The sequence below is a fragment of the Bos javanicus genome, chromosome 21 (genome assembly GCF_032452875.1).
Source record: "Bos javanicus breed banteng chromosome 21, ARS-OSU_banteng_1.0, whole genome shotgun sequence".
NCBI lineage: Eukaryota > Metazoa > Chordata > Mammalia > Artiodactyla > Bovidae > Bos > Bos javanicus.
This window is the reverse complement of record NC_083888.1, coordinates 61,118,973-61,143,635: the sequence shown is the minus strand read 5'-3', so window position 1 is coordinate 61,143,635 and position 24,663 is coordinate 61,118,973. Positions and strand designations below refer to the sequence as shown.

Here is a 24,663-nt window from a genome sequence, read left to right as displayed (position 1 = left end):
CAACTTTCATTACAGTTTTCTACCAGAGTTGGGAGGCAGGATCAGAGGTGCGGTGGGGAGTGTCCTTGTTCTAAGCCTCCTTCTTGGACCCTGGCAGGCGAGAGCAGGCAGTTCTCCTCGTCATTATCCCTGGGTGTGTAAAGGAACAGCTCCCTCAAAATCAGACCATCCCTAATCAATACAGGAGCACCCACCTACTTATTTCACTCCTGTTATCCCATCCAACCTCCCAGGGCTTTCGCCCAGGAATCCTATGTGGCCTGGACAGGGGGCTGTACTGTTTCCTAGGGCCCTTGAGCAAGCCTGGTTTTTACAAAAGTAAAAAAGAAACCAAAAGAAGATTCTGTGACACCTGAGATTAAGAGGAACTGCCCCTTTCCGTGTCCATCAATATGGTTTCATTGGACACAGCAGGCCCATTCATCTCTGCATGGCCCATGACCCCTTCTGCCCTGTGGCCGAGCAGGGAGACCCCTCTACAAAGCACAGCAGTGCCCAGGACCCACATGACTTTCAGAGGCCCAAGGAAACAGTTCAATCTTAAAATCAGAAGAAAAGTGTAAATATAAAAATAATGAATCCAGCCTGGGCTATATTCATCTTGATATCCACGCAGTTGTAAAATATAAGTTTTAACATTTCCTTATGGAGGAGAAGACCCAGGAGGCCAGACTGCCCAGGGCTCATGGAGGTCTTAATGAGACCCTAGTGCCAAGCTTCTTGTTGCTGCTTTCTGGATCTTTACAAAAAAAAGTCTTCAGGCCCCCCGACCCAGTAAATCAATCCTCATTTGATACTCCAGAAACCAAGGTGCTGGCCCATCTCTGACACGCTGGGTGACTTGGAGCAACTGGCTTGCCCTCTCTGGCCATCTGAGAATGGATCCCTACTCCAGCAGTGCCCTGGTGAACTTTGACACGTGACTGGATCTGGGCAAATGTGGGTGATGACCGTCCCACCTTACTGGGCTGGGATGAGGCTGGGTCAGGATGACCTGCCAGGACTCAGTGGGGACCTGGCACATAGAGCAGTTAACTCGTGGAACCCAAGAAGCGTGACAAGCCCCTGCTCTGGGCAGGACCCAGAGATAGACCCTCTTATCCATTTGGAAAGCCTGTCTCCTAAAGGGATGGGGATTGGGAAGTCCTTCCACGTAGGGAAAGACCCCAGAAGATCCCCAGTAGTTCCACAGGTTCAAGGGGACACCCTTGGGTGATGGGAACCCCATGTCATCACCCCCCACCATCGCCCAGCCCTGCGGTGCCACCCCCTGGACTATGCAAGGCCTTCCTGCGTCTGGAAGGCTTGCCTTGTAATCTCTACATAACCTTTGCAAGGAGCCTGCATATTTCACCCTTCCCAGAGAGCACTCACATTTTTTTTGTCATTCCAATTTCATTTCCTGGGCTGTGTGGACTGCGGGCTCAGCAGTCGCTCGGTCTGAAGTGACTCCTGGGACCTCCTCACTGTTCTATATGCAAATGGCCTCGCACCTGGGCAGCGGAGCGGGCGCGCAGACAGTTTAGTTATGCAAATCTGATTGATCGAGAGCGTATTGCTGGAGCGCGCAGGCCTGGGACACTGGCAGCTATATTTCACTGGCTAAATTCCCGAAGAAGGGGGGAAAAAATTAAATGCCAGGCATTTTGATGCATATTCCCTCTCAACCCCTGTAGTGCAATAGTGTTTATTTCCGAGTGTGTTGAACACTCGTGTTACACGTTGCTAATGCAATTTTTGCGTGCGGGGTGCATTAGTGCTGGATTAACAGAAGGCTTGTTTTCGGTGTAAAAAAAGGCCCATCGCTGTGATGTCACAGGCACAATAGGTCTGTCAGTTTATTTGAAATAATTCCCCAGGCAAATACAGTAAAAGGCGGTGTTAAAAATAATTAGGTCCTTCGGCCCCTGAAAACTCGCCCCAGTGGAGGGAGTAGTGTGTAAGTTACGTAAGTTACGCAGACTTCAATCTCTTCTGCAACAAAGGGTGAAATAAACCACTGGGACGCTGATTACGCATGGTCATCCTGGGTCAAAGGCAGTTGTCTATTTCCCAAACCCAGGGTTTGAAGACAGATTGAGCAGCAGCGGCAACCTTGGAGGAAATCTTTTTATAAAATTTTTTTAACTCAAATCTACCTGAATCTGCTTCAAATAATAAATTCTGCCTGACACATTGCACTCATACATGTTGACATCTGTAACTCTCCAGGCTTGGGAAGCCTGACTGGCTGGTTTTTCAGCTTCTCCTTATTGATTTATAATCACTGATAAATAAGCTACACCTACCTGGCAGACTGTTGTTGCCAAAGGAAAAAGAAAGATATTTTTGCCAGAGCCTTTCTCCACCACCCTACTGCCACCCACGAATCAAAATTAAAAATAAATCAGTGTTGTGAGGGGGAGGGGGAGGTGATGGGAGGGAAGCAGAAAGAGAAGAAGAGGAAATTTCTCCCTGTTTCTCTGGCATTATTCATGGGGCTCCACAAAGCAGGTCTTGAACAGCAAACCTCTGAGAGAAGAGAAGGTGGAGAGTGCAACTTGACTCAGGAGTTAAACTCACTGTGCAGAACGGCATTAAAGGCAAAGACAGCAACGCAAGCCGTCCTTCACTCACTCACTCACGTCCATCACATTATCCTTCACAGGCGCTCTCGGACCATGTAATTATGTGTGTGTACACGGGCGTTGAGCAGTTCCCAGGTACCCATGTGGACACACCCTGCACTCACGGATATTCACTTGCAAGACGCATGTCGTTATTTAGTCCCTAAGTTGTGTCTGACTCTGCGACCCCATGGACAGTAGCCCATCAGGTCCCTCTGCCCATGGAATTTCTCAGGCAAGAATACTGCAGCGGGTTGTCATTCCCTTCTCCAGGGGATCTTCCCCACCCGGGGATCGAACCCACGTGTCCTTCTTGTCAGGAGGAGTGGCTCAGTTCTTTATCACTAAACCACTTTGTAGTGGCTGCAAAAAAAAGGGGGGCAGAGGAAAAAGATTGAAAGGCTTACTTATAGGTGTATCACACGTTTGTGTGCACCCGTGCACACCCCACCTATACACACCCACACCCCCTCATGCTCACATACAGATGTGCACACATTTGCACACACAAGTACAAATGCACGCACACACACACGGGCACCTGTGTACCCAGATGTACACACATACCTTTTTTTAAAAAACCAGCCGTCTATCTGACAGGCAAAGCCCATTCAGAGGGTCAGAAGTGAAGAGCCTGGGAAAGGTCAGGTTTAATCTCTCCCCACATTGGCCCTGCCGGCCCCTCCCACCGCCGACTAACAAAAGGGCCTCGGCACTGTGACTGACAGAATTCTTAATTGTATCCACTCACTCATGACAATTTGATTAAAATATTACGCCAAAGTCTCACCCCCTGTTTGCTTCGATCCTCCAAATCTAATTTTGAATTTTCAGAAAGGAGATTACCTCCACAAGCATGACTGGGATGCTATTAACTTCTACTTAATCTTTATTACTGATGTGAATTTAACATATGTACGGCTTCGCTCTGCTCCCGTTGTTTGCCTCTCGAAAGTAACGTCTAGGAGATATACCAGGGACAGGCATTCCTTTTCACTCTGCTATTCGGTCCGGGGCCAGCTGCCTCCCATGTCCACGGCAGGACCGGATCAGGCCTTCCACTCCCTCCCAAAGACCATCTCTGGGCAGCCGAACCCAGGGCCGGCCATACTGCAGAGCTCAAGGTTTTGTAAAATAGGAGACATGAGGCTGGCAGGCCTCCCTTTTCTGCATGGACGAAAATTAGCAGATTTTAATGAGCATCAGTGTGGAAAGGGCCAGTGAGTCTTGAACTCTCCGAAGAGTAGGTCTCACAGTCCAGACACTTGTTTCTGAATCTCTCCCGTACAGAGCTCACCCTTGTCTCCCTGGCCACGAAAGAAAAGCAAATCAACAAAGAAACAAAATAAAAATTAAAACATGGACAAGGAGGCTTTAATTTTTAAAGGGTTTCTCTTTTTTTTTTCCTCCCACTTTAAATTTGTTTTTGAAAATTTTCAATGTGGACCATTTTTGAGGTCTTTATTGAATTTGTTACCACCTTGCTTCTGTTCTATGTTTTGGCTTTTTGGTCGAAGAAGTATGTGGAATCTTAGCTCCGCAACCAGGGATCAAACCCACATCCCCCTATATCAGAAGGCAGGGAAGTCCGTCTTCCTCTTTTTCAGATGTGTCTTTTTTCTTAATTTTTTTTCTCATAATATATGAGTATGTGTGGGCTATCATCAAGGTTTGGAGAACCACAGAAAAATCTGGCATTCCTAGCAACTGTTTCCTAGAGGGGTTGGCTGGAAGGGGACAAAGGTCATGAGGGGGCAAAGGAAGCTTCTTCTACTCTGCTTCTTACTCAACGTTATGAGTAAAATTGTGCCCCCCATAAATTCATGTGTTGAAGTCCTAGCCCCACCGGACTCCCGAAGTGGCATTTGGAAATAGGCTGGTTGTAGGTGTAATTAGTTAGATTTGGATGAGCCAACCCGGAGTAGGGTGGACCCTCATCCGATGTGGCCGGTTTCCCTATAAAAGGGAGAAATGTGGATACAGACAGGGGCCACAAGGAGAACTCTGCGTGAAGATCCGAGGAAAACTGACACAAGCTACAAACTACCAGAAATTTGAAGCGAGAGGAGGCGGGGGGAACACATGCTCCCCGAGAGCCTGCAGAGGGGCTTGCTCTCAGACCTGTGAGACAGTGTACGTTCTGTGGTCTGAGCCACTGAGTTTATAGCGCTTTGTGACAGCAGCCCTCGGAAGCTAATGCCCCATCCACTCCTATACGCTTAAGTCAGATTTCTCAGTATTGCTCTTGGGATCATAAAAAAAAAAATACATTTATTTCGACTCCTGTAAGAATGGATGCTTTTGAACTGTGGTGCTGGAGAAGACTCTTGAGAGTCCCTTGGACTACAAGGAGATCACACCAGTCAATCCTAAAGGAAATCAACCCTGAATATTCATTGGAAGGATTGATGCTAAAGCTGAAGCTCCAATCCTTTGGCCACCTGATGCCAAGAGCTGACTCATTAGAAAAGATCCTGATGCTGGGAAAGACTGAAGGCAGGAGGAGAAGGGGATGACTGAGAATGAGATCGTTAGAGAGCCTCACCAACTCAACGGATATGAGTTTGAGCAAGCTCCGGGAGATACTGAAGGACAGGGGAGACTGGCGTGCTGCAGTCCATGGGGGTCACAAAGACTCGGACACGACTTAACGACTGAACAACAACAATTACAAGCCTGTCTCAGTGTGTATATTGCCTCCAAGAAGGGAGACGCTGCCAGGAAGGATGGAGACAGGCGCTCAGCCTTTGTTCTCAGGTGCCTGAATCTGTGCCTCTGATCTGCCTCTTTCCAAGCAGACGAACCAGGAGAGTCATTCCCCGGCCCTTGCCTGCTGTGTTCCCCGCTGAAAACTAGGATGGAAGCCTTGCCCTGCCCTTGTCAGGCTGCCACAGTGAAGGTGAGCAGACACCCCCGATCCATTCTGAGTATTAACATTTTGTCCACTGAGTCCATGCATCTCCACAAAGTATTTGCTAGATGCTGGGCCCTGTAGGCACAGGGTCTCAGAGAAGCCCCAGATGTGCTCTTGTCCATCAGGAGGTCATAATTTGGGATTAAAGAGACCCGTAAGCCAATAAGCACTCAAGAGAGAGCAAGGGACCTAAAGACTCAGCACAGGGCTCGTGGGGCTCCAGGGAGACAAAAGGATCCTTCCTCTGGAGAGCTGAGTGGCTTCAGGAAGAAGGAGAGCACACCAGGAGGAAGATGGTCGTCAGTGGACACGACGAGTGCTTCCAGCCAAAGGTGGGACGGCAGAGCAGGGAGGGGAGGCCAGACAGTGAGGCACCTGGAAACAGATGTGAGTCATCAGGGGTGGGGACTTGGGGCCCCAGGATGCAGAGACGGTGCCTGGCTCCATCGCTGTCAGATCCTCAACCCTAGAACAGCGCCAGGCACACAGTTGGGGTTCATGAAACGTTTGCAGAGTGTATGAATGAATACAGTGATGGGGGCAGGATGACCAGGAATGAAGCTAGAGGAACAGGCAGGGGTTAAACCTCCACGACCTTTGGGGGCTCTGGAAAGGAGCTAACACTGAGCCACTGGCAGGGCTTGGTATCATCCTGATCATGGCAGGAAGCAGGTGGACCCTTAAGTGATTAATTTGTAAAGCATTTGATTAAGAGACTCCTTAGAAAAGTGCAGGCAGAAAGACCAAGCAGTACGTGGCAGGACTCGGGCTCAGAATGGAGCCAACTCCTGAAGGCCGGTGGAGGGTGCGGTTCTCAAACTCGATGCCGGGAGGACGTGAGTGAGGCCACCTGTAAGCTGTGACCTTCGGAGGGCAGAGCACGCCGGCCACACACAGGAGGGAGACAGAGAAACGGTGCCCTCACCCCTATTGTGTCCTCCAGAGCTCCCACTGGCCAGACCCAACCAAGACCAGAAGGAAGGGAAAGTGAAGTCGCTCAGTCGTGTCCGACTCTGCGACCCCATGGACTGTAGCCCACCAGGCTCCTCGGTCCATGAGATTTTCCAGGCATGAATACTGGAGTGGGTTGCCATTTTCTTCTCCAGGAGATCTTCCCAACCCAGGGATCAAACCCCGGTCTCCTGCATTGTAGGCAGACACTTTACCATCTGAGCTACCAGGGAAGCCCAGAGGGAAGGGAAACCCTTGATAAAATTCACAGCACAGGTCACTCAGGTTGGCTCCCGGAGCTCTGAGCAGCAGAGAAGAGGCAAAAGCAGGGCGGAGAATTTAAACTCGGGGGTCATTTTCCATTAGAAAAATCACTTTGACACTGAAGTGAATGGCAGTCTGTTACAGGACGGTGACTTGAAAATTGAGGAGACGGCCTGTAGACATAGATGTTTATGTGCCAATCGGAAAGAAAAAAAAAGTATAACCTCTTAAAACTGTGAATCACTATATTGTACACCTGCAGTTTATATATTATACATCAAATATACTTCAATTTGAAAAATCTCACTCTTGGACTTCCCTGCTGGTCCAGTCATTACGAATCTGCCTGCCGATGCAGAGGACATGGGTTCAATCCCTGGTCTGGGAAGAGGCCACATGCCAAGGGGCAGCAAAGCTCATGGGCCATGGCTACCCAGTCCCTCGCACCTAGAGACCATGCTCCACAACCAGGGAAGCCCCTCAATGAGAAGCCCACACACAGCAACCAGAGAGCTGCCCCTGCTCGCTGTAGCTAGAGAAAGCCTGTGTGCAGCAACAAAGACCCAGGGCGGCCAACAACTAATTAATTAAAAAGTCTCACTCTGTCTTATGATTCCATGTAGGGCCCAAGTGAGAAGCTGAGGTCATCTCCCCATATCTAGAGAGCCTTAACTTAATCACATCTTTTATGCCCCTTTTACCGTATTAAGTGACAAAAATCTCCAAGTCCCAGAGCTCAGGCTGTGACATCTTTGGGGTCATTATTCAGTCTTCCAAGGCAAGTGACTTTTCGTGTCTGATTTTTCAGCATGCTCCTGCCTCAGGGCCTTTGCACAGCCCCTTTGTCAATTAAGTGTTTTCTCCAGCTACTAGCCCTCCCAGGGGCTGGACCGCCCCCAGAGAGGCCTTCCCTGAGCATCTCTTCCCCAGTGCTGAACAAAACAAATAGCTGTGGCTGGTGTTTCTGAGTCATGTATGCCTCATAGTGTTAACTGTGTGAAGAACTTAGGGTAGAGCCTGCCTTCTAGTAAGTGGACTCAGCATGTGTTGGCTTATTTATAAAAAGGGATCTTGGACTCAATTCCAGTGTGTGTGTGTGTGTGTGTGTGTAGTCTTTCCCACACCAGCAAGCAATTCTTGGACCCCAGCAGGGTGTGTAAGAATTCAACTCAACTCTGACACTATGTACCCAGAGATGGAATCAGAGTACTCAGTCCCACAAGCCTGAACTTCTCTTCAGATACCAGTCAAAAACCCATATTTTACCTGTACTTCTGATCAACTGGCTGTAAGTCAGAAGTTCCACGATTTCCTCTCCTTGAGTTCAGTTGACTCCCTGGAAAGGTTTGCAGAACTCAGGAAAACCCATTTACTCACTAGGTTATGGATTTATTACAAAGGATGTTAAAAAGATTCAAATCCACAACCATATGCAGAGATGCATGGGATTGGGGGTGTATGGGGAAAGTACGTGAGCTTCCGTGCTCTCTCCCAGACCCCTGCCCACTCCCTGTCCTCACATGCAAGCACTCTGAACCCATTCTTTTGGGGTTTTATGGAGTTTTCAGTGTTCTTGCCTGGAGAATCCCAGGGACAGGGGAGCCTGGTGGGCTGCCATCTATGGGGTCGCACAGAGTCAGGCATGACTGAAGCGACTTAGCAGCAGCAGCAGCATGGAGTTTTCTCCACATAGTCATGATTGATTAAATCACTGGCCCTTAGTGATTGATTCTCAGAGAAGGCAGTGGCACCCCACTCCAGTACTCTTACCTGGAGAATCCCATGAACAGAGGAGCCTGGTAGGCTACAGTCCATGGGGTCACTAAGAGTTGGACACGACTGAGCAACTTCACTTTCACTTTTCACTTTCATGCATTGGAGAAGGAAATGGCAACCCACTCCAGTGTTCTTGCCTGGAGAATCCCAGGGACGAGGGAGCTTGGTGGGCTGCCATCTATGGGGTCACACAGAGTCAGCCACGACTGAAGCAACTTAGCAGCAGCAGCAGTGATTGATTCCACCTCCAGCCCCTTTCCTGGAGGGGGGCTGAAATTCCATCCTTCTAATCATCTCGTTGGTTCTCTTGGAAACCAGTGCCCACGCCACAGTGGGATCCAAAAGCCACCTTCCCCAAAGAGTTCAGTAACAGAACAAAAGACAAAATATCCCACCACTAAGGAAATTCCAAGGTTTTTAGAAGCTGTGAGTCAGAAACTGTGGACAAAGATCGAATATGTATTTCTACTATATATTTGCATATCTGAATGGCCAAATATGCGTTTTTCCTGTAAATCATGATATTGCACTGCTGTTATTGTTACATGGAGGTTTTTAAGATTCCCTCTGCTACTGCTGTCTGCAGGAAAAGGATTAAAAGAGAGTTCTAGTCTGGCAAGTGTTCCCAGGTGGCACTAGCAGAAAAGAACCTGCCTGCCAATGTAGGAGACATAAGAGGCACAGGTTCGGGGCGGGGGAGGTGGGGGGGGGGCAGGAGCTAGGCTGGCAGAGGAGTAGGACGAGGAGAACACTTTCTCCCCCACAAATTCATCAAAAGAACATTTAAACGCCGAGTAAATTCCACAAAACAACTTCTGAATGCTGGCAGAGGACATCAGGCACCCAGAAAAGCAACCCAAGTCTTCGAAAGGAGGTAGGAAAAAATATAAAAGACAAAAAAAGAGACAAAAGAGGGAGGGACAGAGTTCCGTCCCGGGAAGGGAGTCTTAAAAAGAGAGAAGTTTCAAACACCAGGAAACCTTCTCACTGCCGAATCTGTGCCGAGCCTTGGAAGCACAGAGGGCAACATAACAGGGACGAAAAATAAATAAACAATTAAAACCCACAGATTGTGAGCCCTACGGTAACTTCCCCAGTGGAGAAGTAGCGCAGACACCTGCACACGCCACTAGCAAGTGGGGGCTGGGCAGGGAGGCGCGGCGCGGGCTGCATCGCATAGAGTAAGAATCTGGCCTGAATACCCTGAGCACTATCTGAGCGAAATAATTTGGGCTAGCAAACCAGACTGTGGGATATCTACCACGTGAAAAGCCAGCCCTAACCTAAGACACCGCCAGGCCTGCGCACGGAACAAAGGACTGAACAGAGATAGCCAGCTGCAGACCATCCCCCTCCGGTGACAGGCAGCCAGAGCCGGAAGGGGGCAATCGCAGCCCCAGAGAGACATTATCTATAAAACTGTAAGCAGGCTCCTTTGCTAACTAAAACTTCTTGGGGGTCTGGACGGTCAACATCTGCCTGAGAAGGTGCACCAGTTGTACACCTAGATAACGGAGTGGCGGGGAGGCGATAAGTCGCAGCAATTGCGCTTGCCAAACACCTCATCACCTGAGCTGCGTGGACCTGGGAAGGGCACAAAATGCAGGCCCAACTGAGTCTGCGCCTCTGAGGACTACCTGAGTGCCAGAACCTGAGCGGCTTAGACCCGGGAGGTGCAGGCAGCCCAGGACTGGCCACGGATGGTTCCCCGTGGAGCAACCTAGAGCCTGAGCAGTGTGGCAGGGAGGCTACACGCACCGTGAGCAGGGGCAGACCCAGTGTGGCTGAGGCACTGCGAGCACACGCCAGTGTTACTTGTTTGCAGCATCCCTCCCTCCCCACAGCGCGACTGAACAAGTGAGCCTAAAAAGAAAAAAAAAAAAAAGTGTCCTCCACCGTACCCTTTGTGTCAGGGCAGAAACCAGACACTGAAGAGACCAGCAAACAGAAGAAGCTATAACAGAGGGAACCGCCTTGGAAGCTACAGGCAATAGATTAAAACCCTGTGGTTAGTACCAACTACATAGGAAGAGGCCTACAGATCTTGAGAAATATAAGTCAGACCAAGGAACTAGCCAAAAATGGACTGAACCCACAATACTCACAACAAAACCAGAGAAAGTCCTAGATATATTTTTACTATTTTTACGATCATTTTTTCTTTCTTTTTTTTTAATTAAAAAAAAAAATTTACGTCCTCTATTATTCCTTTAATTTTCACTTTTATAACCTATTACTTTGCAAAAAAAAGAGACCCTATTTTTTTAACGCAAACTTCATATATACATTTTTTATAATTTTTTTGACCTTGTTTTTTTTTTTCTTCTTCTTTTCTTTAACATCGTATTTTTGAAATTCCAAACTCTACTCTAGATTTTTAATATTAGCTTTTTGGTATTTGTTATCAATTGTGTACCTATAGTTTTTTTAAATAATTTCTGTGACTTTTTTTTCCCCTCTGTTTCTTTCTCTTCTTCTTTTATATAACATTGTATATCTGAAATTCCAAACTCTACCCTAGATTTTTAATTTATGCTTTTTGGTATTTGTTATCAATTTTGTAACTATTTTCTTTATAATTTTTGTGACTTTGTTTTTGTTTGTTTGTTTTCTCTCTTTCTTTTTCTTCTTCTTTTTTTTAACATTGTATTTTTGAAATTCCAAACTCTACTCTAGATTTTTAACTTTTGCTTTTTGGTATTAGTTATCAATTTTGTACCTATATTTTCTTTATAATTTTCGTGACCTTGTTTGTTTTTGTTTGTTCGTTTTTTCTCTTTCTTTCCTTTCTTCTTTTCTTTAACATCATATTTTTGAAATTCCAAACTCTACTCTAGATTTTTGATTTTTGCTTTTATATATCTGTTACCAATTCTGTACCTTTAAGAACCCAATCTTCAGTACCCATTTTTCACTAGGGAGCGAGATTACTGGCTTAACTGCTCTCTCTCCCTTTGGACTCTCCTTTTTCGCCACCAGGTCGCCTGTGTCTCCTCCCTAACCCCTCTCTACTCTACCCAACTCTGTGAATTTCTGTGTGTTCCAGACGGTGAACACTTAGGGAACTGATTACTGGCTGGATCTGTCTCCCTCCTTTTCATTCCCCCTTTTATCCTCCTGGCCACCTCTGTCTCCTTCCTCCTTCTTCTCTTCTCTGTATAACTCTATGAACATCTCTGAGTGGTCCAGTTGTGGAGTGCACATAAGGAAGTGATCACTGGCTAGCCCACTCTCTCCTCTATTGATTCCACCTGATCTCATTTGAGTCACTTCTAACTCCCTCCTCCCTCTTCTCCATGTAATACTGTGAACCTCTCTGGGTGACCCTCACGGTAGAGAAACTTTTCATCTTTAATGTAGATGTTTTATCAATGGTGCTGTATAGAAGAAGAAGTTTTGAAACTACTGTAAAAACAAGACCGATAACTGGAAGCAGGAGGCTTAAGTCCAAACCCTGACTCCAGGGAACTCCTGACTCCAAGGAACATTAATTGACAGGAGCCCATCAAACACCTCCATAACTACACTGAAACCAAGCACCACACAAGGGCAAACAAGTTCCAGGGCAAGACATACTAAGCAAATTCTCCAGCAACAAAGGAACACAGCCCTGAGCTCCAAGATACAGGCTGCCGAAAGTCACCCCAAAACCATAGACATCTCATAACTCATTACTGGACACTTCATTGCACTCCAGAGAGAAGAAATACAGCTCCACCCACCAGAACACTGACACAAGCTTCCCTAACCAGGAAACCTTGACAAGCCACCTGTACAAACCCACACACAGCAAGGAAATGCCACAATAAAGAGAACTCCACAAACTGCCAGAATACAGAAAGGACACCCCAAACTCAGCAATTTAAACAAGATGAAGAGACAGAGGAATACCCAGCAGATAAAGGAACAGGATAAATGCCCACCAAACCAAACAAAAGAGGAAGAGATAGGGAGTCTACCTGATAAAGAATTCCGAATAATGATAGTGAAATTGATCCAAAATCTTGAAATCAAATGGAATCACAGATAAATAGCCTGGAGACAAGGATTGAGAAGATGCAAGAAAGGTTTAACAAGGACCTAGAAGAAATAAAAAAGAGTCAATATATAATGAATAATGCAATAAACGAAATTAAAAACACTCTGGAGGCAACAAATAGTAGAATAACAGAGGCAGAAGATAGGATTAGTGAATTAGAAGATAGAATGGTAGAAATAAATGAATCAGAGAGGAAAAAAGAAAAACAAATTAAAAGAAATGAGGACAATCTCAGAGACCTCCAGGACAATATTAAACACTACAACATTAGAATCATAGGGGTCCCAGAAGAAGAAGACAAAAAGAAAGACCATGAGAAAATACTTGAGGAGATAATAGTTGAAAACTTCCCTAAAATGGGGAAGGAAATAATCACTTAAGTCCAAAAAACCCAGAGAGTCCCAAACAGGATAAACCCAAGGTGAAACACCCCAAGACACATAGTAATCAAATTAACAAAGATCAAACACAAAGAACAAATATTAAAAGCAGCAAGGGAAAAAAACAAATAACACACAAGGGAATTCCCATAAGGATAACAGCTGATCTTTCAATAGAAACTCTTCAAGCCAGGAGGGAATGGCAAGACATACTTAAAGTGATGAAAGAAAATAACCTACAGCCCAGATTATTGTACCCAGCAAGGATCTCATTCAAATATGAAGGAGAAACCAAAAGCTTCTCAGACAAGCAAAAGCTGAGAGAATTCTGCACCACCAAACCAGCTCTCCAACAAATACTAAAGGATATTCTCTAGACAGGAAACACAAAAACGGTGTATAAATTCGAACCCAAAACAATAAAGGAAATGGCAACGGGATCATACTTATCGATAATTACCTTAAACGTAAATGGGTTGAATTCCCCAACCAAAAGACAAAGACTGGCTGAATGGATACAAAAACAAGACCCCTACATGTGCTGTCTACAAGAGACCCACCTCAAAACAGGGGACACATACAGACTGAAAGTGAAGGGCTGGAAAAAGATTTTCCATGCAAATAGGGACCAAAAAAAAGCAGGAGTAGCAATACTCATATCAGATAAAATAGACTTTAAAACAAAGGCTGTGAAAAGAGACAAAGACGGTCACTACATAATGATCAAATGATCAATCCAAGAAGAAGATATAACAATTATAAATATATATGCACCCAACACAGGAGCACCGCAATATGTAAGACAAATGCTGACAAGTATGAAAGGAGAAATTAACAATAACACAATAATAGTGGGAGACTTTAATACCCCACTCACACCTATGGATAGATCAACTAAACAGAAAATTAACAAGGAAACACAAACGTTAAATGATACAATAGACCAGTTACACCTAGTTGATATCTATAGGACATCTCATCCCAAAACAATGAATTTCACCTTTTTCTCAAGTGCACATGGAACCTTCTCCAGGATAGATCACATCCTGGGCCATAAAGCTAGCCTTGGTAAATTCAAAATAATGGAAATCATTCCAAGCATCTTTTCTGACCACAATGCAGTAAGATTAGATCTCAATTACAGGAGAAAAACTATTAAAAATTCCAACATATGGAAGTTGAACAACACGCTGCTGAATAACCAACAAATCACAGATGAAATCAAAAAAGAAATCAAAATTTGCATAGAAACTAATGAAAATGAAAACACAACAACCCAAAACCTGTGGGACACTGTAAAAGCAGTCCTAAAGGGAAAGTTCATAGCAATACAGGCATACCTCAAGAAACAAGAAAAAAGTCAAATAAATAACCTAACTCTATACCTAAAGCAACTAGAAAAGGAAGAAATGAAGAACCCCAGGGTTAGTAGAAGGAAAGAAATCTTAAAAATTAGGGCAGAAATAAATGCAAAAGAAACAAAAGAGACCATAGCAAAAATCAACAAAGCCAAAAGCTGGTTCTTTGAAAGGATAAATAAAATTGACAAACCATTAGCCAGACTCATCAAGAAACAAAGGGAGAAAAATCAAATCAATAAAATTAGAAATGAAAATGGAGAGATCACAACAGACAACACAGAAATACAAAGGATCATAAGAGACTACTATCAGCAATTATATGCCAATAAAATGGACAACGTGGAAGAAATGGACAAATTCTTAGAAAAGTACAACTTTCCAAAACTGGACCAGGAAGAAATAGAAAATCTTAACAGACCCATCACAAGCACGGAAATTGAAACTGTAAGCAAAAATCTTCCAGCAAACAAAAGCCCAGGTCCAGATGGCTTCACAGCTGAATTCTACCAAAAATTTAGAGAAGGGCTAACACCTATCCTGCTCAAACTCTTCCAGAAAATTGCAGAGGAAGGTAAACTTCCAAACTCATTATATGAGGCCACCATCACCCTAGTACCAAAACCTGACAAGGATCCCACAAAAAAAGAAAACTACAGGCCAATATCACTGATGAACATAGATGCAAAAATCCTTAACAAAATTCTAGCAATCAGAATCCAACAACACATTAAAAAGATCATACACCATGACCAAGTGGGCTTTATCCCAGGGATGCAAGGATTCTTCAATATCCTCAAATCAATCAATGTAATACACCACATTAACAAATTGAAAAATAAAAACCATATGATTATCTCAATAGATGCAGAGAAAGCCTTTGACAAAATTCAACATCCATTTATGATAAAAAAAAAAAAAACCCTCCAGAAAGCAGGAATAGAAGGAACATACCTCAACATAATAAAAGCTATATATGACAAACCCACAGCAAACATTATCCTCAATGGTGAAAAATTGAAAGCATTTCCTCTAAAGTCAGGAACAAGACAAGGATGCCCACTTTCACCATTACTATTCGACATAGTTTTGGAAGTTTTGGCCACAGCAATCAGAGCAGAAAAAGAAATAAAAGGAATCCAAATTGGAAAAGAAGAAGTAAAACTCTCACTGTTTGCAGATGACATGATCCTCTACATAGAAAACCCTAAAGACTCCACCAGAAAATTACTAGAACTAATCAATGATTATAGTAAAGTTGCAGGATATAAAATCAACACACGGAAATCTCTTGCATTCCTATACACTAATAATGAGAAAACAGAAAGAGAAATTAAGGAAACAATTCCATTCACCATTGCAACGGAAAGAATAAAATACTTAGGAATATATCTACCTAAAGAAACTAAAGACCTATATATAGAAAACTATAAAACACTGGTGAAAGAAATCAAAGAGGACACTAATAGATGGAGGAGTATACCATGTTCATGGATTGGAAGAATCAATATAGTGAAAATGAGTATATTACCCAAAGCAATTTATAGATTCAATGCAATCCCTATCAAGCTACCAACAGTATTCTTCACAGAGCTAGAACAAATAATTTCACAATTTGTATGGAAATACAAAAAACCTCAAATAGCCAAAGCGATCTTGAGAAAGAAGAATGGAACTGGAGGAATCAACCTACCCGACTTCAGGCTCTACTACAAAGCCACAGTTATCAAGACAGTATGGTACTGGCACAAAGAAATATAGATCAGTGGAACAAAATAGAAAGCCCAGAGATAAATCCACGCACATATGGACACCTTATCTTTGACAAAGGAAGCAAGAATATACAATGGATTAAAGACAATCTCTTTAACAAGTGGTGCTGGGAAAACTGTAAAACCACTTGTAAAAGAATGAAACTAGAACACTTTCTAACACCATACACAAAAATAAACTCAAAATGGATTAAAGATCTAAACATAAGACCAGAAACTGTAAAACTCCTAGAGGAGAACATAGGCAAAACACTCTCCGACATACATCACAGCAGGATCCTCTATGACCCACCTCCCAGAATATTGGAAATAAAAGCAAAAATAAACAAATGGGACCTAATTAAACTTAAAAGCTTCTGCACAACAAAGGAAACTATTAGCAAGGTGAAAAGGCAGCCTTCAGAATGGGAGAAAATAATAGCAAATGAAGCAACTGACAAACAACTAATCTCAAAAATATACAAGCAACTTCTACAGCTCAACTCCAGAAAAATAAATGACCCAATCAAAAAATGGGCCAAAGAACTAAATAGACATTTCTCCAAAGAAGACATACAGATGGCTAACAAACACATGAAAAGATGCTCAACATCACTCATTATCAGAGAAATGCAAATCAAAACCACAATGAGGTACCATTTCACTCCAGTCAGAAGGGCTCCGATCCAAAAGTCTACAAGCAATAAATGCTGGAGAGGGTGTGGAGAAAAGGGAACCCTCTTACACTGCTGGTGGGAATGCAAACTAGTACAGCCACTATGGAGAACAGTGTGGAGATTCCTTAAAAAACTGGAAATAAAACTACCTTATGATCCAGCAATCCCACTGATGGGCATACACACTGAGGAAACCAGAAGGGAAAGAGACACGTGTACCCCAATGTTCATCGCAGCACTGTTTATAATAGCCAGGACATGGAAGCAACCTAGATGTCCATCAGCAGATGAATGGATAAGAAAGCGGTGGTACATATACACAATGGAGTATTACTCAGCCATTAAAAAGAATACATTTGAATCAGTTCTAATGAGGTAGATGAAACTGGAGCCTATTATACAGAGTGAAGTAAGCCAGAAAGAAAAACACCAATACAGTATACTAACGCATATATATGGAATTTAGAAAGATGGTAACAATAACCCTGTGTACGAGACAGCAAAAGAGACACTGATGTATAGAACAGTCTTATGGACTCTGTGGGAGAGGGAGAGGGTGGGAAGATTTGGGAGAATGGCATTGAAGCATGTATAATATCATGTATGAAACGAGTCACCAGTCCAGGTTCAATGCACGATACTGGATGCTTGGGGCTGGTACACTGGGATGACCCAGAGGGATGGTATGGGGAGGGAGGAGGGAGGAGGGTTCAGGATGGGGAACACATGTATACCTGTGGCGGATTCATTTCAGTATTTGGCAAAACTAACACAATATTGTAAAGTTTAAAAATAAAATAAAATTTTTAAAAAAATGTAAAAAAAAAAAACAAAACAAAGCCAAACAAGCAGTCAAAGAACTTATTGCCAATCACAAAAAAAAAGAGGCACAGGTTCGATCCCTGGGTCAGGAGTATCCCCTGGAGGAGGGCATGACAACCCACTCCAGTACTGCCTGCAGAATCCCATGGACAGAGGAGCCTGGACGGCTACAGTCCTTGGTATCACAAAGAATTGGACCTGACTGAGCAACTGTGCATGCTGTAGGCATCTACAACAATGGGTAGCATTTCATGTGTTTTTCTTTTGTCTCATGTGTTTTGTGTCTTTGGACACACACATCTTCATGACTTTTTCCTTGTTTCATTTGCTCTGACCTGTTTGCATCAGAAGGACCTTTTGCACATCCTTTCTAGACGCCCTGTCATCTGCCATCAGCTCACAGGGTGCTTTGGGCAATAGAGACCCAAAACACACTAACCCAGCAATTACAATGCATAGACTTGACTCCACCTGCATTTGTCTTTTGTTATATTATTGGTCACTCCATGAGGCTTGCTGCTGCTGCTGCTTAATCACTTCAGTCGTGTCTGTCTGACTCTTCGTAACCTTGTGGACTATAGCCCACCAGGCTCCTCTGTCCATGGGATTCTGTAAGCTTATGGGATCTTAATTCCCCCATCAGGGAATTAACCCAGGCCTATGGCAGTGAAAGGGTGCAATTCTAACCACTGAACTGCCAGGGAATTCCCTGCATTTGTCTTTTTTGATTCTCCCTCAAATCCCTCAGAGGCGGGCAGAAGAAGGACTCTCAGCCTCATTTTGCCGATGGAAAAACCTGAGAAGCAAGGAGAGAGAAGTAAACGTGACCAAGGACACACAGCTAGTAAATGGCCAGGATGTGAACATGGATTTTATGATTCCAGTTGACCTAATGGTTGAGTTTGCATGCGCAGTCAAGAATTTCACAAGGAATGAAGAGCACGCATCTTGAGTTGAGTCATTAGGAGATTCAGCGAGACTCGGGGGCTCTGTGGCTAGGCTGCTTGGAAAGTCTCACCAGTCCAGATGTGCGGACCATCCACACCAATCCGACCCTGCTCTGCAAGTACCCCGATAGTGGGGTGAATCCAGGTGCTGTGTTCATTTCATAAGTCTTCTCAAATAATACTTTTTTTTTTAAAGTTCATTTTAGACCTTGATGCATTATTAAGTGGAAAAATGCAAGTTACAGAACAGTATGCATAGCATCATGATATCTGTTTTAAAGTGTAGTGATATATAGTCCTTTGTGAACACTGTGTGAACGCTGAGCCATTGGAAGAATATGTGTGGTTCTCAGTGATTCACGGTGGGAAAAGCTCAGAAAGGTACACAGAAAGGGTCCAAGGAAGATGTTTAATTTTTACCTTATAGACTGTATTTACTTATATACTTATACTACTTACTTATAAACATATATAATTTTTACCTTATATACTATATATATAAGTATATATACTTACATACTCAGCCTAAGCTGAGACAGGGAGGGTCTTCACAGAGATGAGGAGTTCCCAGATTGAATTCCAGATCATCATTCCTGATATTGAAGAAGAGCCAAGAAAATTAAAGATGGGTTGAAGATGGCACCAATTTCTCGGTCCTTTCTGCTGTGGACAGGTGTGTTCTACATCCACTCCCCTTGAATCAGAGCAGCCCCTCTGATGACTTGGACCAATAAAATATGGCAGAAGTGATGCTCAGCTGGTGTCCAAGCTCAGGCCTTCCCCGACCAGCAGCTTCTGAACTTTCCCTCCAGCACCCGGAGCTACCACATGACAAATAAAGACTCCATGGAGAGACCAGGGTCTAGCTGAGCTCAGGCTTCCCGTTGAGGTAGCAGATACCATACACCCTCCAAAGCAGCTTGTCCACCAGCTGACTACCACCAGGGGACCTCCCACCCAACACTTCATGGAGCAATTGCCCTGTGGTCAGCTGAGCCCTGACTACATTCCTGACCCACAGAAGCATAGATTTAAAAAAACCAAACAGTTGCTAAGTTTTTTTTTTTAATTGAAGTATAGTTGATTAACAATGTTACAATAATTTATGCTGTGCAGCAAAGTGACAAAGTTAAATATTCTTTTCTAAATATCCTTTTCTGTTATGGTTATGGGGTATTTTTCAAGGTAGGCATAGATACATGGAAAGCAGAGCCTTCTATTTGAATCCATGGAGGGCAGAAGGAGAGACTTGAATCTCTACTCCTACTTTGGGGAGTGGGGGGGGCTTACGCATCTGGTTGGGAAGAATGGACATTGTTGAGGACACTGAATATTTGTTCACTGGATGATAAGCACCTCAAGGGCAGAGCTCATGGTCTGTTTCATTCATTTATGCATCTCAAGTGCCCAGAACTCTACCTGCGACATAGTAAAGGCCCAGTGTTCACCAGTGGAACCATGGATGAAGGCCCAGCTCTTCTGGCTCTCTTGCCCCGGGGCCTGGCTGCTCTCCTGTACCCCCCTCTGCAGGGACATCCCAACTAAATCAAGTTGGATGGCGGACACAACCAACGCTAAAGTATTTCCACAGGTGTAGGCACTTAAGAAGGATTCTTTTTTTTCTATATATATTTTTTTATCCATAGCTTGATTGAGGTACAGTTTACATACCCTAAAATTCACTTGTTATAACTCTACAGTTGCACAGATTTTAATTTATTTACAGAACTGTGCCAGCCCCCTCACACTCCAGTGGCTGAACTTAATGAGACTCTATCTGGGTAAGACATAGAGCAGGTGACTGGGGTCAAGGTTGGTTGGAAATGCCCTTAGGAAAAGGAGTTCGGCAAAATGGAGCAAAGCTTAATTCCACCCCTGAGAAAATGAAAACCTTTCAAAATGATAAATTCTACTGAAAAAAAAAGCTATAGGCACTAGGTTGTTCATTTTAGAATTGACTATCACTGAGACTTGAAAAGATTCTAAATCCTGCCAAATCCAGAAATCCTTGCCTAAATATGTCACTTCCCCATCACAGAATATTATACTTTCACCAAAGATAATAGTTACCACGTTACCAAGGCCTACATAAAGCCTTCTAGAATGGAAAGCTGGAAAGAAGTTTTATGATATAGTATTAGAAGGAAAGCAGAATGCAAAATTCAACACAACAGATGAGAAGACTCCATTCCAAGCTGCAAATAGTCAGTAGAGACCATAGAATTATGAGCATGTATCTTGTCCTCAATTGTTATTCATTCATTCACTCAGCAGGCTGTTACTCAAAGCTTACCACGTGCTACACACACAGACAACTGGTCACCCAGGGAGTGCCTGCCCCCACCATAACCTAAACTCACACCTTACTTTCTTGGGTAATTTAGGGTTTCAGGGAATACGTCCATATTTTGCAGAGAGAGCTATGAACACTAACTGGCCAGAAAATTAAAGGAAAAATAAACATAAAAAGGCATCTGATTGGGTCCAACTGTACACAAAGATTGGGAGTCAGATGTATGCTCACATGTTCACCATCACCACCACCACCACCACACACACACACACACACACACACACCCCTAGTACCCACTAAGAATGCTGTTAGTGTGTAAGCAACAAGGCTTTCAACTCGAGGTACGTCAAATGGTTTCTGGTTATTTTAAGCAGTGGGAAGGGCCAGTTCATAAATTCCTTCTATTGTCAATTGAAAGATGAGCCCATGTAGATTTCAAGTCACTGGGGTTCACCTGCATTGTCTCAGGTCTGGGCACAGCGAGTGGAGGTGTGGCCACGTTCTGTGTACAGAGCACAGCTTACCACCTCAACATCCATCCGCTCTCTGTCACCCCTGGTCCCAAGATGGGCCTGCCTGGGAGACAGCCATGGTGAACTCAGCCAAAAAACAAGTTCAACTGTCAGATGCCACAGCAGACACAAAAGGCTGGGGAAGCCCCAGCCACATTCCATGAGCAGGCAGCTGAGAAAAGGATAGTTTCCAACCTGCCCGATGAGATTCTCAGCAACACACAGCCTCCTCCAACACAATCCCCAAGGAGCTGCTTCCCACCCAGGCTTGGAGAAGGAAGATGACAACTTGGAATTGAAATCCCCTGTGTTTTAGAGGCAGGAACATGCCGTGATGTAAATGAGATGTTGGCTGTGCTGGAGTTTCCCATGATTCCTGTGATTTTCCAGAAAGTATACATTGAAACCTAAGTATCCTCAAGCTTCCTGCAAAGTTTAAAGACATGAAGACAGTGCCCCTGCCTCTTCTTCTCGGTGGGCCCCCAGCCCTGGCTCTCTCTTCCTGGTTCTGGTTCCTTCCACAAACACTTCTTGAGCACTTGGTAGGACATGAGAAGATTGCAGAGGAGATGGATAAAGACAAGACAGTAAAACAGTCAGGAGCCGGTTCTGGGATCACATGGATCCTCCCACAGTATTTTAGTTAAAGTCGTTCACTATTTAGACTCACACCAAGCAGATTTGTAGATTTCCTGGGGATAGGAACCATGATGGCTCGCCCATGCCTGTTAACCTGAAGCACTTGCTGGGCAGAAAGTGAGGGCTCAGTAAAAACTGCAGGGGTCCACTGAGCAGTGGAGTTGATACTGGCATTCTTCAGACTTGTCAGGATCCCATCCTTGCTTTTGGAAAGGAGTGAGTGAGTGCAAGTTTTGCTTTGTGGCCAGCCCAGTTCCTTCAAAAACAAATCTTCTTCATTAGGAGATGGCAGTTCTTCCACTGGAGAATCATTCCGTTCCGTGCCCTCAGCCTGGTTAACCTCCAAACCCGTGGCTCACTCCTCACATTGCTTTACATGGAGCGTGTAAGCCTCATGATTTCCCACCCCAACCCCAAGGTCAGCCTTTGGGAGACGCAGGGCTGGATGAGCCCAGAATGGAAGACAACCACTCCTTTCAGAACCACATCTGGGAATTTCCCCTTTGGTAACTTTCTCCTGACTCTGATGAGTAAGTCACACTGAGAAAAGATCTGAGAGGAATCTGAGAGCTGGAGAGACCCCAGAAGGAAGCCTAGAATTTTCCGACTGTGGTGGGTGGTCTTGATAAAGCAGCAGGTGAGATCCCCATTTCAGAATGGTTTATGTGCCGATGGGCGAGGCAGCCCACCTGGCAGTAAATGGACAAGCGCTGCCAAAGGGCTCAGAGTCAGGTGTGCAGACAGCATTTGTTCATTTGTTCATTTAATTCTGAGCCGCCCTGTCCAGAAGGACAAGGCGAGCACTACACAACTGTGCATCAGTTTGCAGAGTCCTCACTTGGCCTCCCTTCCTGTTCCTGGCCTCTTCTCCTCCCTCCTGTCCTCCAAATCACCTCTGGGGACATGAAGAGGGGCTCAGGCTGGTCCTTGGCAGGTGCATGCCCTGAGGACATTCTGTCTGGCTCCATCCCTGGGCATTTGTACTGGCTGTCACTGCTCACAACCCAGGCCAAGGGATCGTGGTCTTTCCTGGCTAGGCCAGAACTGGTGTCGTCACTGTGCTCCTTCAGCCCAACTTCACCCTTTCCCAGGTCCTTCTGGAACTATTGGAACCTCCCACATGACTCCCCACGCCATCACTTCATCTCTGCCACTGCAGACCGCAAGGCACACCCACTTATCCCCATCATAATCCAGCCCCACCCACTCGGCTCTTGTTCTACTCAACACACATTTCCTGGGGGGCCTACCTGTTTCCCCTGGCCACTTGTCCCATAACGTCTTCCAAACTGGAACCTGAATAAAGACCCTGAACTGGCATCAAACACAGGTGCTGAACACCTCTGGTACCCACAGCCCTAAGAGGCAGCAGAAGTGTGTCTCTTCATCAAGCCTGCTCCCTGCCACCTGAACTTGTGAATGGTGCCACCCACCTAGCTGTCTAAGGGCTCAATTTAGGGGGATGTTCCCCCACGTCCCACACATCCCAACAGTCACAGAGCCCTGCAAGTCCTGCCTCTGATATTCCTCTTGAATCTCTGTCATCTTAGATACTGCCTTCTCCACCAAGTGTCTCTCCCTGCTCCTACGTGGGTATACCCTTGACTCACCTGGGAGCTGGGTGAGGGCAGGGATGGGTCTTGTTCGAGGTTCACCCCCAGCACCCAGCATCCACACCTGGGTGGAGATGGAACTCAAATGAACACACGCTTCTCCAGTGCAGGAGGAAATGCCTGGGTGATTCTACACAGAGCACTCTCTGGATGAAAGCTTATCTACTCCATCTGGGTGAAGAGCCTGAAATCCTGGGTGCTGGTCATGGTCTATTTGCATTAAAAATCCTACAAGAGCAGTTGGCTTTGTTTCCATCTTCCATAAGGGGAAACGCGGGTGGGGACAGAGGGCGGCTGTGGGAACTTCATACTTCTTGCTCAGTTTGTAAACCTACCCCTGCTCCACCAATAAGATTCATTCATTTTTGCAAGTGTTACTTTGAGAACAAGAACAATGAAGCAGACACCTCAACCAAACTTCCCCTCCCAAGCACATACCCCTCCTCCACACACACACACAAACACAGGCGCATGTGGGCACAAGGAAATGCCTTTTTCTTAAATCGTTTCACTAATGAAGGAAAATCAGCCTCAAAGACGGAAATTTGTTTTCTCACGGCTTCAGTTCTTCATGTGATAACCAAATCGGGGCAAATTTAAGTCTCTCCATCTTAAATTCTCCAAATGCATGGGCAGTGCTTCAGGAAAGAGCAGAAGTGTTTCCACCAAAAATTCTTTCAGTTCACGATGGTCTCTCCTCCCAGGAAGCCGCAGAGGACTTAGGACTCAGCAGCTGGACAGGGATATTCTTAGACGTGAAAGCTGTTAAGTCTTGGGTCCAGGCTCAAAGCATCCTCTATCCTGTAATTCCTTAAGAGCTCTCCCGAGTGCCTCCTGCCGGACCATCGTGGGGAGAGACGCTGGGGTAGGAGTGGGTCACGCTTCATCCTTGCTCTCACCTGAGTCCGACTAATAATCACTTCCCTCTGGGCACCAAATGGCCAAACCCTGCAGGGAGAGGGACTTAGTTCTGCCCGGGAGAAGACGGAGGCACAACGGAGGCCCCTACATCCCAGGGCGCAGTAGATTTGCAAAGTACCTGGTTGCCTTGCAAGCACCTCTCAGCCTGACAACAAGGAAGCATCCTCATTTTCCATGCAGATCCCTTGGTGCCCCAGACA

General features: G+C 45.0%; 1 long non-coding RNA gene across 1 annotated transcript; it reads right to left on the bottom strand.

The window, feature by feature from the left end:
- Positions 1–3,437: 3,437 nt before the first annotated feature.
- Positions 3,438–23,120, bottom strand: LOC133233993 (uncharacterized). Its single transcript, XR_009731945.1, has 3 exons — positions 22,823–23,120; positions 19,002–19,078; positions 3,438–3,913 (listed from the first exon to the last, which is right to left on the bottom strand). It is a non-coding gene; the product is annotated as an uncharacterized LOC133233993 (long non-coding RNA).
- Between the last annotated feature and the right edge of the window lie 1,543 nt (positions 23,121–24,663).